This window comes from Typopeltis vanoorti, chromosome 13 (genome assembly GCF_054136105.1).
Source record: "Typopeltis vanoorti isolate ZY-2024b chromosome 13, IOZ_Tvanoo_1.0, whole genome shotgun sequence".
Lineage (NCBI taxonomy): Eukaryota > Metazoa > Arthropoda > Arachnida > Uropygi > Thelyphonidae > Typopeltis > Typopeltis vanoorti.
The window spans coordinates 18204573-18221020 of NC_143561.1; positions in this window are offsets into that span (position 1 = coordinate 18204573).

Genomic DNA, 16448 nt, shown 5'->3' on the forward strand with positions numbered 1-16448 from the left:
GCATTGTGCAGGCTTTTGTATGGGTCGGCGGGTTCTTGAACAGCCTTTGTCACCCCAACAACAGAATACAGAGCTCCTAGTGATTTATCATATCTTACCATAGTCGGTCCCATCTGGCTTTCTAAGGAGGACTTACACCGCCAGTTCATTGAGGCTTGTTGTCGATGGCCCTATCAGCTGGGACTTCTCAAAAGGACAGTGAGAGCCTCCACAAGTGGGCGGCAGCTGCAGAAAGACATCGGCCCTTTCATCCCCCCGCCAATCATTCGACAGCACCTTACGTATTTCGGTTACCTTGGGGACGTTATCTCCGATGCGGGAGGGGAAAGTTTAAAAAAAATGGAAGGGGGAAAACCGTTTGTTGACTTGTTACAAACTTCAAACAGCTCCGCGACACGCAAGGAAAAAGGGCGAGACAAGTACAAGTGGAGATTGAGTAAACAGGGATTGCATCTTTACTTGGGCAACAGTCGAGTTTCGGCTACTTTAGAATACAAAGATGACACCGAGAAAGTGACATCTCTAATCTCGTCTAGTTCAATTTACTATTAACAGAAAGATCTTTTAGATATGTGGAAATAGAAATTTGTTGAGCAAAGTATTTGACTGGAATACTTGCAGTATAATGACTATCCAGCAAAAATGGATGAAAAACGTATGCAAAATAATCAGGAAAAATAAATATATTCGACAATATATACATTCACTATGTAGACTTTTCGAGAACTCTGCTGTAAATAATATGGAACAAGATATGTGCACGTGTTGAGAAATTTTAGAAATTTCGAACTATTTAAAATGTGAATTTAAAATGTGAATTTACATTCGCAAATACGGCGTAACATCCGTCTGAAACTACCAACTCATTTTTATAGATATAAAAGAAAAATAATAAAGATTGGAAATAGTTATAGCTAACGAGTCTCTGTCTACAATAAAATATGCTTTCACCAAAATTCATTGTCCCAGGTTACTGCGCGAATGTATGATAAATGGTCCGTTATAATGGATCCTCACAAACTCGCGTCATGCTACTACACGTTCAATAACTAATGCTATTTACATTTCTTAATTTAAGTTTTACATCCGGGTATTACTATACTGGGCTACACTTTAGTCTGTTTGATCTGATTTAATGAGATGCTTGAGCTAAATTTATTTCTTGGAAAAAGGAGCTGTGGCGGAAGAAAGTTTGGTGTCTACTCGCAGTTATAATACACGATGGGGGAGGGGGATACGCCTGTGTTAAAGTTTGTGTAAACTCGATTTTTGTTATGTCATCTGAAACTTGCGGATTTGATTGCATTTCATAATTGAACAACGTTTGTCGCAAAAAAAAAAAAAATTCTTTCTCTACACCTGACATATGAAAAGCATTATGACTAAATTCCGCAAAGCTGAACAACTAAGCATTTATATTTGACATTATTGAAGTGCATTTACTATGCACAACACCGGAAACGGTTGCAAAAGTGACATCCACCAAATGGAAAGCTTGCCATTTACAATTGTCTATTTAGCCAAGCACGTTTTGCTATTGTTGGCCAAACACGTTATCAAAGCGATATCATCTATACTCACATGATGCCATGTGACAAAATGTATCTTGTCTTTCAAAAATAGCAAAATGAGCATCAAACATGAGCTCAAAGAGATGAAAAACAGAAGGCCGAATAGCAGAGAATATGGGAGACTCGAGAGAATTCTCATGTTAATAATCTAGTTATTGCCAAACGATAGAGTAACTGACCACACAAAGCCTTGAGTTTTTACTGCCAATGGCATCATTTTCGTACATATCGCTAATTGCGTTTATTAATTGTGGAGATAATTCGCTATTTTAATTAATATATATCAAAGAGTTTGTTTTTACTAGATCAAAAGCTTTTTCATAATCAATGAAATGAGTATTTAGGTTGAATTCTCTTTGGCTTTCAATTAGCTATTTTAAAGAGAAGATAATCAAAAAAACGAACTAACCCTTCTAAATCAGTTTTGTTCTTCTATTAAATGTATTTCTATACAATTGTTTATTTTTCTTGTCAATATTGCTGTATATATTTTGTATCCAGAATGTAAGGGGGCTCCCACTCTTCTACAAGCTTTAACACTAGCAAGTAAACTATTTCTATTCGAACTTCCCCCTCTCCTCTTTGCTTCAATGTGAGGGCGGGTTCCAACTGCATCGTCTGTCCCATTGCTTTGCCACCGTGATTACGGTATCCAGCTTACAAATACAGTTTTTTTGCAAACTTGCACCAAAGTTTGCAAAAAAAAAGTAAGTTTGCTTACTTTGAGTAAAACCAGGTTTAAAAATTGCTTGATATTAACATTTATTATACCCAAGGTAAAATACTTTCTATAAAATACTTTCTATAAAAATATATATATATATATATATATATATATATATATATATATATATATATATATATATATATATATATATATATATATATAACCAGCATGTGCTTTACTATGCTTTCTGTTAAGTATGCTTATGTACTATCCGGTACTCCTTAACAGGAAGATTATGAATTCATAATTCGATAAACGTTACTGAATTTCAGACATGTGTTCTGGCTTATCCAATTACCAGATCTCAAAGTAATGGTGGAATGAAGTGGATTGACCCCCCCATTGATAAATTATCATTTTAAATTCTCTTTATATTCAAGAGTTTCTTGCATTGTGCGAGGAAACATCATGCTATGTCTAAAACATGTCTGGCCTTTTTCAGACACAACGTTGTCAGAAAAAGGCCCGATAAAGACATAAAATAAAATTTGGATTATTTTTCAAGTCACTCGAGTCTAAAAGGAACTTTCCAATACGAATAACTGATTATTAAGATGTATGCAATGTTTCAACATCCGCTAGTATTGTAGGAAATTTTTTTTGCTGTTTTAGATCACCTGTGTACATAGATGTTTCTTAGCCACTAAAGACTGTTTGTTGAGGAATCGAACCCACAATGAGTTTGCGTGTGAAACACTCTTGTCTGTGCTCTAGCACCACAGACAAATAACGCACGTAATATCTAGAGTTGCTATAACTCGATTTACTGAGGCGTCCTTGAGACTGAAGTAGATTGTTTCATGAGGCCTTCGACAGCCCTTGTGCTCTTCAAAGGCATTGTCCACTGGACACACAGAAACAGTTCAGAATGAATAGATACAGGAAGACAGGAGAAAACGCATGTGTACGTACTCCCACATGTACATTTAGAATTGCCTTTCGTTTTCATTAAACAAAACAAGTAGAGTTGAAAAAAATGTTGAATACGGCGAGGACATTGAGAAAACATTGCATCAATAAATTGAAGGCTAACAAACGGTCGAGTTTTAAGTATTTCAGAATACGAAGCCGTCACTTATAATACGATATTTTTAATCTGTAATTTACTATTCAATTTAGTATTCAAAGAAAGATCTTTAGATTTGTTGAACTGCAATTTCAACATTTCACATGTTGTTGAAATACAATTCCAACAATGTTTCAACAAGCTGCTGAACAAACAACAATCGAAACTCTCAGTTGAATTGAACGACTTGTTCAACATTGTTCTGTTGAAAACTTTAAAGTGAGAATTATTATTAAAGTGGGAATTATTATTATTTTTTTTTTAAACAAGCGTGCAAAACAAGTAACATGGTTACAGATTAATCAACGGGTATTTTTTCAGGCACTTAGATGTAGTGAAGGGGTTCGTGCTGTCATCAGCTCAGGGTTTGTCCTTTCTTAACAAACAAATCTTTCGTGGGTAAGATTCTCATTTAAAAATAAAAAGAAGTAAAGAAGAAAACTCAGAAAACACAAAATTCACAGACATACTTACATGATTTCTTAATGCTTTAGCTGCCTCCTTGGCGTAGAATGAAGAATCGACGCTCTTTAGTTGTAAAGACCAATTTAGTTGTTCAAACCTGTTCATGCGAGTAATTTTTATAAGGACGTTTCAGTTGGAAGGTGAGTTAGTCCGTCTCTTTGGCGGGTTGCAGGGCTTTTCTCCTGCAAAATAGACATGGTCGTAGAACACAATCAAGGGACACATGTCTGTGATCCACAAACTTAATTGCCTCACTTAATTAAACCTCTTCCAAGGATTAGGTTACCTTCAGAATATTTCCTTTCTTACATATTTTTCCAACGCAGAGACATAGGCTTGTCTACCTTTTTTTTTTTTAAAAAAAAAAAGATATTCTTATTCCATTCTGTGAATTCAGTACTAATTTATTAACGTATTTATAATGTATTAACTCTACACTAAACTCACGGAGATCTAATCTGTCTGTAGCTACGTGACAGTTTTTTTTACGTGCTGAAAAAAATTATATTTCCTCTAAGTAAATAAGGTTTTATTTTTTAAAAAAGAAATCCCATTTTTTTTTCTCTTCCCGAAAATTCAAAAGGTAATTTTTTTGTAAGTCGCCATAACTACTATATAACAGCAGCTAGGTTGCATTGATTATTACTGCCTCAAGCCTACTCTTTTCGAAGAGCCATATCATAAAAACACTTAAAATTGCTATTATTTTGTGACCTGTTTGTACCTTCTTGTTCTTAAAGAAGGTGAGTTAGAAGTATGTGCTTTTCAGCTCATCTTTAACTTCAGACAATAAAGTTTAAGTCTTTTTCTTGCTCTCTTCATGTGGTTATCGAACTAATTAGCTCGCTTTTCGTCTTCAAAATTCATTCTAAGTCATCTGTGAATACTTATTTTTCAATTTTAATTTATTTCTTTTCAAGCAGACCGGATTAAAAGAGTCTACCTTCTTTGATGAATCTATATTAAGCGATTACATTTTTTATTCCTGTGTACTACATCAAACTCGACCAAATACTCATGTGTTCAACGCATAGATTGGGTCGCAGTAGCGAATTTTATCTACTCTCTTAACAAATTATGAAAATAATAATACAAAAAAAAAAAAAGAAAATGAAAAAAAATGTTTCTATTACAGTGAAATAAAAAAAAAAAATTTCGCTGTAATAAATGCACTTTTCTGTAAAAACAAATACAGAATTACAATTCTCGTTTCCAATATATTATCCTTATGCTGTAATTGATTTCGTTAGATTTTGCTCTCTGATTGACGCAGGTTTCAGAATTACACAATTTCAAGGGGGGAAAAAACGCATAAAACAGTTCACAATCACGTTAGAATGAATAGATTACTCTTTGTCATATATATATATATATATAAATACAGGACTCAGATTGGACATAGACTTTATGTCTATTATTCAGGACTTAGATTATAAAGTCTATTTCATAGACTTTATATTCAAAGAATGGGACAAGAAACATAATTTTATATGTACCAAATAAAAGTCAAATTTAAAAATACGTTACGCCATAATTATCTGTGCATCGATACTGTAATGAAAATATCCTGTAAGAGGGCTCTATGATCGGCCGCGATTCAGTTTGCATTCAGTTGTTATGAGTGCATGTTTATTTTAGCCAATTTAGTCGAACTGTTTCATAAATGATTTGAATAGCTACGTAACTAGCCTTCCCTTTTAGTCGGGGGGGGGGGGTATGCGTAACTCACGATGTCTTCTGAGCAGCAGTTGGGTTGGGGAAAGCGGGGGGGCGGCAGTCTTTTCAAAAAAAGTGTATAACATACTTGACATTTATAAGCTCTTAAAATTATATAAAAAATGAAGTTAAATATTTTTATTCAAATGAATTTATAGTTGTACATAAAATTCATCTCTAGATATCAAAACAACTGCAAGAATAACTTAGTATGAGCTGCTATCGGTTCCTCTCGTTCTTGTCTTATTTTTTTTTTTTGACGAAACACTTCGCTAGTGGCTCGCCTTTGACGCTAAACGTGTCTCGATCCAGGCATGCGTGTAACATAGAGGGAACATTGTAACGTAATAAATTTGCTTCATGTAGATAAAAAAGCAGTTGTATCAGGATTAGCAAAATGTATGCTTGCCTAAAAATGGGCCATGAGTTATTTAATTCAAGAATTTTTTCTTGCGAAAGAATTAATTTGCTTCAGTTATGTTGATCAGGTTTTTGTTAAATCAACTTGTTAAATCATTATTTGCAAATTGCAAATAATCGAAGTTTAAATTTTTACTCAGAAAAATTTTTAATCTAATTTCGGAATAATTTTTATATTATCTCAGGTTAATGTTAAAAAGAAAAAAAAAATTAAAGGTCTATATCTCATATCTAGAAAGAATTATTGATAAGTAGATAAACTCAATATGAACTTAACAACTTTCCTCCAGGCGCCGAATTCAGAGACGGGAAAATTTACAAAATTCATGAAAGAACGAAGAAGTGAACCCTTTCTTAAACAGCTTTATCTCTCTCTCTCTCTCTTTCTCTAATACACCTTTGACGTTAGCTCTCCTCTTGGCAACTCTGACCAATATCTTGTCCGTGTTTCTTTTATTACGGATCATTCTTTTCCCAGACAATCTCAGCGTGTTTGGCATTGAGGTTTTCTTGCCATATTAAGGTGTCTGTCTTACCCTACCACTGATAAAGAAATTTCATTAGATTTCACACACACACACACACACACACACACACACACACACACACACACACACACACACACACACACACACACACACACACACACACACACACACACACACACACACACACACACACACACACAGAGAGAGAGAGAGAGAAAGAGAGATTCCACTCACTTCCTTATAGGTATTATTTTCTGTTCTTTTTTGTTTTGTTCAACTTGTTATCCTCTTCTTCATTCCAACTACTTCTGTTTTTCGGAACAGCCTTCTCAATACTGTTTTTCTTAATTGCAATACTGTTTTTCTTTCTCAATACTGTTTTTCTTAACGTTGAGTGTACAACACTCAACGTTTCATGAAATTTGCTATAAATTCTATCCTTTTTCCTGTTCCACTTTCCCACATACGACATTTGTGTTATAGGTTTTGTGATCTTTCGTGGGATTAATATATAAAAAAGGTGAAACTTGTTTGTTTTTAAGTTTGGTTTTCGAATGCATTTTTTTTTTTTTTTTTTTTTTTTGTGAATCTTAGTGTCGTGGATGGGCTAAGAGTTAGGTAATCGGAAGACCTTGCCTGCTTTTGAGACCATACATGGAAATAAGTGAAGTGGCATTTTACTAGGCGATGAAATACAGCAATCACTCGTAAAAACATTAATAAAATATCCATGCCTACTGTGGGATTCGTACGCAGAGATTATTGGTAAGTGACAATTTACTAAGTAGTATTTTTTTTTTGTTTTTTGTATTCTTCATCTTCTTTTTTAGCCTCTTTCCTTCCATTGTTGGATGCAGACCTTCCTCTTAACTTTCTAGTTCTGTCTGTCTTTAGCCGATGTTCACCATCACGTGTTAAATCTTTGTAGATTTGACACGTTTTTTAGTGGTAAAAAACCCATCTTGTTTTTTATCACTTTTTCTTTTCTTAGCATACACTCTGTTTAATTTGGTCCGCCTTTCGTCCAACAATCGATAATATGACCATCCCAGCTTCATTTATATGCTTTACAACACTTCACAATAGCTTCTACTCCAATCATTCTCTAATTCTAGTATTTCATATTCAATCCCTTTTTGTTACGTGGATCATTCTTCTCTCCAAGAGTCTTAGAGTCACACGCAACATGCCTTCCTCTGTTTTAGTTGTCGCCATGTCTCACTTCCGAAAAGGTAAACACTGGAATAAAGCACATATTAAAGAGCTTTCTTTTAGGCATATAAGTAAATCTCCTAACAGACAGTCTTTGCAAAAATGATTTGTTTCCTCGTGTGATTTTTCTACTTATTTCTTATCTTGTTTTTCCTTAAAAACGAATTGATAGAGTTTAATATAGTCCTCCACAATTTCAATATGATTATCTGTTAATTTTAGTTCGATTTGATCTGAATTTGTTATCAGTTTGGTTTTAGTTACATTAATCTTTAAACCTTTTTTTCCTGTTTTCTATATCAAGGTCATTTAACATTTCTTGAGATTCTTCTTTATTTTTTGCTAAAAGAACAAAGCATCTACAAAACGTAAGTGACTGAGATTTTTTTCCATTGATGTTAATACCATAGTTTTCTCGTGAGACAGTTTTAAAGACTTCTAATGTAGCAGAAAACAATTTGGGTGATATAGGATCTTCTTGCCTTACTCCTCTTCCAATACCAAATTCTGTATTAATTCGTATCAAAATCTGACCAATACTTTATACACTAGCACTAGTAATAAATACACTGATAAGACTTCTTGCGTATTTATGACTAGTATTAGTGTATAAACTACTGGTCAGATTTTGATAGAGTTAGTATGGAAAAAATTAAATAAAAGATTACTCTTTAGTAAATTGTCGCTTACCCACAATCTCTGAGTATGAATCCTACCCCACGTGGGCATGGATGTCTTATGAATATATTTAAGGGTGATTGACGAATTCTATGTCTGGTGTGTGTGTGTGTGAGAAAAGTTCAATGTTTATAAGCTTATTAATTGAGAGAAAGTGTTTCGTTTTCTTCAGCAAGAAGTAAACGAAATTTTTATCTCATAAATTTTCAACGCTTTTTTTTTTAATGAATATCTGAATGAATATAATTTCAGGTCTCTACACATACCAGGCACCGAGTTAGAAACTTTTATTTAATACTGCGTTGTACCTCCTTTAGCCCGAATCACAGTACCTGTGCAGTTTGGCTTAGATTCCACAAGGTGCTGGATTGCCTGTACATCTACAACATGCCAGAGGTTCACCAGACAGTCCTTTAACTGGCTCAGATTTGACGGATAGGCCTTTGCTTCCGGTTCTGTTTTTCTAATTATGGAGTTCCCAGCCGGGCTTTGTGGTCGCCAGAGGAGATGGTGGAAGTCGCTGTTATGTTCGCTGAACCACTGCTGAATAATCATTGCGCGATGGACAGTAACATTATCGTCCATGTCGCCCACGAAACAACCGTCACTTGCAGGATAAAAAGTCAACATTGCAGAATGGACTTGACCAGCAACATGTTCAGATATTCCTTTGAGGACACCCGACCAGGGGACCCGTTCCATACCAACAGAACATGTCCCGCACGATGATATCACATCCAGAACCTCGAGTTGTGTTTACAAGGCAAAATGGGTTCATTGCTTCATGGGGCTCCACCAAACTCTCTGCCTACCGTCGGTACAGAACAAGGTTAACACATTAACTGAACACTTTTCAAGTGTTCAGTTAATGTGTTCTTGACATCACTCGAGACGAACTTTGATTCTCAGAAATCAGTGATTTCCTCATAGGCTGCTAATGCGGATACTTTTCAATTCATTGCGCATGGATCAGTGAGATTGGGTTGAGAAGAACAGCCTTAAATGCTTCGGTCAGTTGTTGCACACAGGAAGTTCTGTTTGTCCGCTCAAGACTTCTCAGACGACAGCGATCTCATTCCTGACGGACTGTCTTAGGACGATAGTTACGCTTCTTAGAGAAAAGCAATCTGTGTTATTTTTCTACTGATTAAACACAGGAATATCTCAACTTTTGAGAAGCCAGTCAGCTCTTCTGTTTTCAAAATCGTGGATCCAGTCAGACGGGCACCTACAATTAGTCCTTTATCGAAGTTTTTTTTTTTTTTTTTCACTGTGATCAACACTATTAACGATGAACTATTCAACAACATTCTTAAACAGTTGCTTAGAGCACGTGACCAAGTATCTTGCATATATGCTGATTAAGTGACGTTTACGTATATCTGAATGAAGGTATATTTTAGTGGCCGATATGTGTATTAAGATGTGTCACATCATCATAATTTTGTTTAAATCAAACCATTTTAGTGGAAAAGTTAGGCAAAATGATACAAAACTCTGAGTTAAGAATGATAAATAAATTATCCACAATTAGTGGAGGCTCGTGGCTTGAAATCGTGGGGGTGCTGCAACTTTCGAAATATACATAACACTGTAAATACAGTGTATACGTGTTTCGATAAAATATCAAAATTATGGTAAAAATTAAAAAAAAAAAAAATTAAACATCAAAAAATATTATTTATTGTCGATAAAATTATACAGTTTAGTATAATTCAAAATTACTTAAAAATAAATTCCATTATCATAATCCTAATAATGTTCTAAAATAAAAACTATAACAAATGTTATGTCTTTAATTGTAATCCAAATATTTAAAGAGACGGAGTAAACACGATAAGCACTACGAACACTCTACTACCGGCGCAAACTGCATATAAATAACAGTGGAACTGCGCGACGGACAGTGCCGAATTACGCTAATAGCTTGCATCTCATTATGACGTGCATATGCTTGCGCGCGTAGCAATATGACACTGTGGAAAACGCAGTGCCGCTAGCGTCCTTCTCCCTCCTAAGTGCTACAACTTGCATTTTTATTATTTTTTATACAAAATAAGAGAATTATATAGGATTGTTGATGATAAAATTAAATATTAACAAGCAAATATAAATAAATTAATAAATATACTGTATTTATATATCGAGAAAAATTGGGGGTGCTGCAGTTCCGCAGTGCCTATGCACCAGCTGCCCCTGTCCACAATACAAGTCTAATATGACTATGAAGTTCCAATTGTGTATGATAATGACATTTGCAACTTAAGTCATGTTGTCACTTAAAAATGGTATTGCAAGGCACGAGAGTTGAAAAATAATTAGTGGTAATACTCCACAATAAACCACTAAGGCCAATTAATCTGTATAAATGGCAACAGTGATTTTGGTTTTCACCGATTCTATTTGCACAGCCACACATCATTTTTTTAAACATGAAGGAAACAATACTTCTTTAATATCCTTTTCTTTTGTTACTCGAGATAAATTTACATAAAGTGAATGATGATGAACAGCCTCTTTTTCTACCCACTGCAAGGTGAAGGCCTCTCCCGTTGAAGGAGGTTTGGAGTCTACTACCCCCATGGTGACCCAGTCCATATTGGGAGAGTGAATCTATACTTGGGTGAATGAATGTGTGAAGGTGGAAGACTATCACCAACATCCATGCCTACGCGGGATTCGAACCCGCAGCCTGTTGGCTAGAGAGCGGATACGCTAACCACTTAGCACACTTAAAAACTACAAGCACCGCTATGAGCCACGTAATTTTTACACCTACGGTATTTTAGTTACCACATAGCTGAGGAGTAGGCTGTGACTGTGAGTGTGTCGTCTATTTCCTTAATCTGTGTGCCTATTTAGATTATGCTTTACTGTCTTGTAATTATCTGTTTTTTTTTTGTTTTGTTTTTTTTTCATGATTTCGGTCATCGGTTGGGCGAAACCAAGAGAGGTCAACGGATCCAAAATCAATCCTGGTCTAAAATTCGAATTTCCTATGAAAACCTGCATATTTCCTTCATTCCAGTCTAATATGAGCTTTTATAACAATTATTATTCATTTCTAAATTGTGTATAAATCAGGTATTTATAACGGCAGAATGATAAACTTCCTGAACCCTAAAAATTTAGAAAATTTATTCTGAAATTGGCTTACTTCTTAATTTTCACAAAATATCCTTGCCTTTTTTCTCTTTTATAATTGTAAACTTTTAAACATGGCTACAACTCACCTCTTTTTTTTTAATCTACATTTAAGAAACGAAATTATTTTAAAAATATATATCTATGTCATTTATTGGAAAGGAATAAAAAAACTTTTGAAATATATGCTTTTCGACATTCAAATATATCAATATATTAATATCCGAATTGATCCTTTTTTTTTATTTCGGTTTCGTGGTTTAATCATTGAATGAAATTGTTATGTTATAAAATATATAGTATACATCAAAATAAGAAATGAACGTTCATTCCTCATTTTGCTTAATTATTTTAACGTTAAAGATGCGTAATTAAAAACGAGAGTATTTTGTGAAAATGCTCTCGCATATATTGTTTGAGGCGAAAGCCAATTAAATTTTTTGTTTATTTTTAAAGTTATCCAAGTAGCTCATCTTTCTGCTGTTATAAATACTTATATGTGTACGTAATTTCAAAAACAATATTAACGCTATTAAGCTGAAAGAGAGGGAATATGCTGATGATTTTTATAAAGGAACTAGAAAGTTTGAATTTTGGCCAAATATTTTTGGAATCCGGACTACTGTTTATGCAGCTTTGTTTCCTGTTATGGAAAAAAATTGGAAAATAAACAAGAGTTTAAGGATGATCAATGGAGGCTCGTGGCTTGAAATCGTGGTTAAAATAAACTTTCGAAATATACATACACACTGTAAGTACAGTGTATACGCGTTTGGATAAAATATCAAAATTATGGTAAAAATTTTTAAAAAATTAAACATGAAAAAATATTGTTTATTATCGATAAAAGTATACAGTTTGGTATAATTCAAAATTACTTAAAAATAAAATATATTCTTCTTGTTTTGTTTCATGAAAAAATATTGTTAATTATCGATAAATTATAAAGTTTAGTATATTCAAAATTATTTAAAAATAAAATCTATTATCATAACCCCAATAATGTTCTAAAATAAAAACTATAACAAATGCTATGTCTTTAATTGTAATGTCCAAATATTTAAAGAGACGGAGTAAACACGATAAGCACCACGAACATTCTACTACTGGCTCAAACTGCATATAAACAACAGTGGAACTGCGCGACGGACAGTGCCGCATTACGCTAATAGCTCGCATCTCACATATGCTTGTGCGCGTAGCAATATGACAGTGTGGTAAACACAGTGCTGCTAGCGTCTTTCACCCTCCTAAGTGCTACAAGATGGATTTTTATTATTTTTTTATACAAAATAAGAAAATTGTACAGGATTGTTGATGATAAAATTAAATATTACAAGCAAATATAAATAAATTAATAAATATATTTATCGAGAAAAATTGGGGATGCTGCAGTTCTGTAGTGCCTATGCACGAGCCGCCCCTGAAGGTGATAATGATCGCTTTTAATGACTGGAGATTATTATTTTGATCAACGCTCAGCATTGTCGCCATCTGCGATGTTAACAGGGACATTCGGTTCACATAACACTTGTTGGGTGATGCTCCACGAAAGCATATAACAAAACCTTTTAAAAACTAGCCTCTGCCCTCTCCTCTGACATGAGTCCCTGTGACTTTCACTTACTTAAATGAACATATATTTTCGAAGTTATTTTTACCAAGCGGGCCATAGATCCATCCCGCATAAATGCAAGTTTCCTAATTATCAGAGGAGCCAAAGAGATAAAATGACCGAGGATATTGAAGCAATGCAATCTGTAACATATATTAAGATAACAGAATAAAAACAATCATTTAGATTTAGATTTAAAAATACAGGAATTGAAAGCGCTTAAATTAATGAAGTACTTTTCATAGTTCTATTAACAAAATGTTATTTCTCGAAAACGATTTAACCTTCTTTTTTCTTTTCTTTTCTTTTTTTTTTTTTTTAGTATTTTGTATCTGTAAGTCTGAGTGATGAACGCTAATCGCACTTTCAAATAAAACTCCATTAAATCCATTATACGTCTGTTAATTTTCGGTGGTTAAAAACAGCAAACGTTCTATAGAAAGAAAACACACTTACAATGGATTAAACAAAGGTAACCTCTGTCGCAGGCACCTTCTAAAAGCCTGTTCCAAAAGATGACGTGCAAGGACTGTACAGAATTATAATAGGCGTAACGCGCTATTGTGTACAATTCATGCAGCGGATGTAAAAACTGGCAACAGATAGCCCGAGTGTAAATAGATCTGTTAGCCTCTACACTAGGCTTTGTCGATTGCCATTCTTCCTCCCTGAATAAACACAGCTACTTTGGCGCTTTGGGATTTGTTAAACAAGTGCGAGAACGGAGTTGTCCCGATAAATGCTCTATCTAGTAATCCTTTCTCTGGTAAGCAAAGGCAAGTGTTGAAATTACACAGGCTGGATCTATTGTTAGATGCTAGAGACTTGTGTTCAGATAACTGCCGGTTTATGGAGATGTCAAGATAATTAACAACATGCGCTTAACTGAACAAACGAGTCCTTCAGTTTATCAAAAGAATTGTGAGAACTGTCCGAGATATTATATAGACGACAAACAGTTATCACACAGAAGCAACAGTTATTAATTGCATGCAGATGTAAATATGTTCTATCAACTATTAAAGTTGCATTACTTGTTTAAGACGTGTTTGGTTGATAATAATAATAATAATAATAATAATAATAATAATAATAATAATAATAATAATATGCATTTTTTGGCATTTTATACGTTTTACTATTATATGATGCATATTTTTATCAAAAGACAGTCATTTTGCAATAAAATTAAAATAATTATTGGTTTCCGGATATGTATAATGACAGTTTTTATGACATATATATTCTATGGTATTCAAAGAGTTGAAGGGCACAACAAAAGCCGGAAGTCAATTTTTTAGCAGCTGTTTCCAGAGGACCACGCATTTCTATCAATTTTTCCTCCGCTTGCTTTGATGAATTAAAAAAAAAAATTTAAACCGAAAATAGACTGATCCGCTAACGCCTTTTATTCCTCAAAACAATGCCAGAATTTATGCATTATACTTAAAAAATGATATGTTAATTATAATGCGTTCTTATAGTTTATTTATATTTATTTATATACATAAAAAAAACGTTTTAAATAACAAAAGAACATAAAAAAACACTAATTTGATATTTGGATGGAAACCGGAACATTTATGTAATAATTTTTGTACATTTCTTTATGTTTTCACTTTTGATAGAGGGCGCTTGCAGATCGATCAGATAGGTACCATATATATAGTAAAATATTAATAAAATATTTTATCTATTAATCGTTAGCATTTTCGCAGAATTTAAAATTGGTTTATTTAGCTTAATATGTAAACATTTAGTTGGCAATGCATTCCGGATACGTTTAGGAGATATATTTACAATATTAAAATATTATGGAACAAATCATTTGTGTATTTACGCATAACAAACTTTCGGAGTACAAATTATGAAAGATGCTAATTAAAAGAATTAAATGTTTTCCTTTAAGTAGTGTTAATTTGAACATTTTTCTCTTCTTCTTCTAGCTTATCGAAGTTGCCATGTTCTTCGCTGCAAGTACCTATCTTCTACCCCTATTTCTGTCCTGAGCCCCTCCAGCTCAATCCGGGATTCCTATCTAAGGAAAGTCTTCATTGTTTAATTCTAATGGCTTCCTCATGGTCTTAATCTGCGTTTTCTACCATCAGATCTCATATTCAATGCTTATTTATCTATTAATATCTCTCCCATTCTTTTCATTTGTTCAGGATATCAGTCTGTAACCTTTAATTTAGTTATTTCATGATGGAGAGCTATACAGTTGCATAGTTTCAATTGTCTTTTTCAATTTTTTCAACAGAGAACTCTTCTGTTCTGCTATTACTTACAGATCCAAGTACTTTTCTAAGGATTTTATTTTCAAAGATTTGCAAGTCTTTTTTTTTTTTTTTTCATCTGGGTCTATTTATGCTCTACATAAAACAGCAAATTGAATGATTGTTTTGTATATTTTCATTTTAATTGTTTAAAAAAAAAGCTGTGACCACTCACTGGAGATGGACAATGCAGAGCATTTAATGGGATTACTATAAAGCCATGGAATATTGAGGTTACACACACACACACACACACACACACACACATATGCATACTCCGGTCATACGACAGTTTCCAGACTACTGTCATAAAGCGAATCCTATATTCCCCTCCCACTTGTAGATGCATGTAATAGTTTCATAACGTTTTTAAGCAGCTATCTCGTATGTGCTTAAATGATATAAATAAAACATTCAGTTACATCATACGTAGACAAAAAGTTTGAATAATTTTAGCATTTAGCAAACGAAAAAGCTATTCCGAATAGCTTGGGTTAAGGCAGTGTTTCTCAACGTGGGGCGTACGCCCCACAGGGGGGCAATTAGAAAATGTACATGTACATATTTATATTATACTTTTCCAGAACTTGGCTGATTATTATGCTAGAGGGGGGGCATCAAAATATTTGAGACGTTGAGGTGGGGCATGATCCAAAAAAGGTTGAGAAACACTGGGTTAAGGGAACACGCCAACCAGTTTGGTCATCAATCTACACCATTAAAAATATTTTTATTTCGGCAATAAAATTGTCACGTTTGTGGAAAACTGTAGTATTATCTAGCGTAGCACTTTTCACCTTTATGTTTGTTTCAAACAATTGTAACAACACTAGCGTAAGTTTAGCCTGCAACCTCTCTCTCTCTCTCTCTCTCTCTCTCTCTCTCTTTAATACACAATCGTTTTAACTTTAGTATTTAATGCAATAGATGTTTACGGGTCTTTTTTTCATTGGAAGTAACGGCACCCTTGCCTGGAATTTATCTGCCATTATTAACAATAATATAAAATAATAGTTTTAAACAGTTTATAATTCACAACGAAACACCAAAATAAAGAGATGCAGCGATCG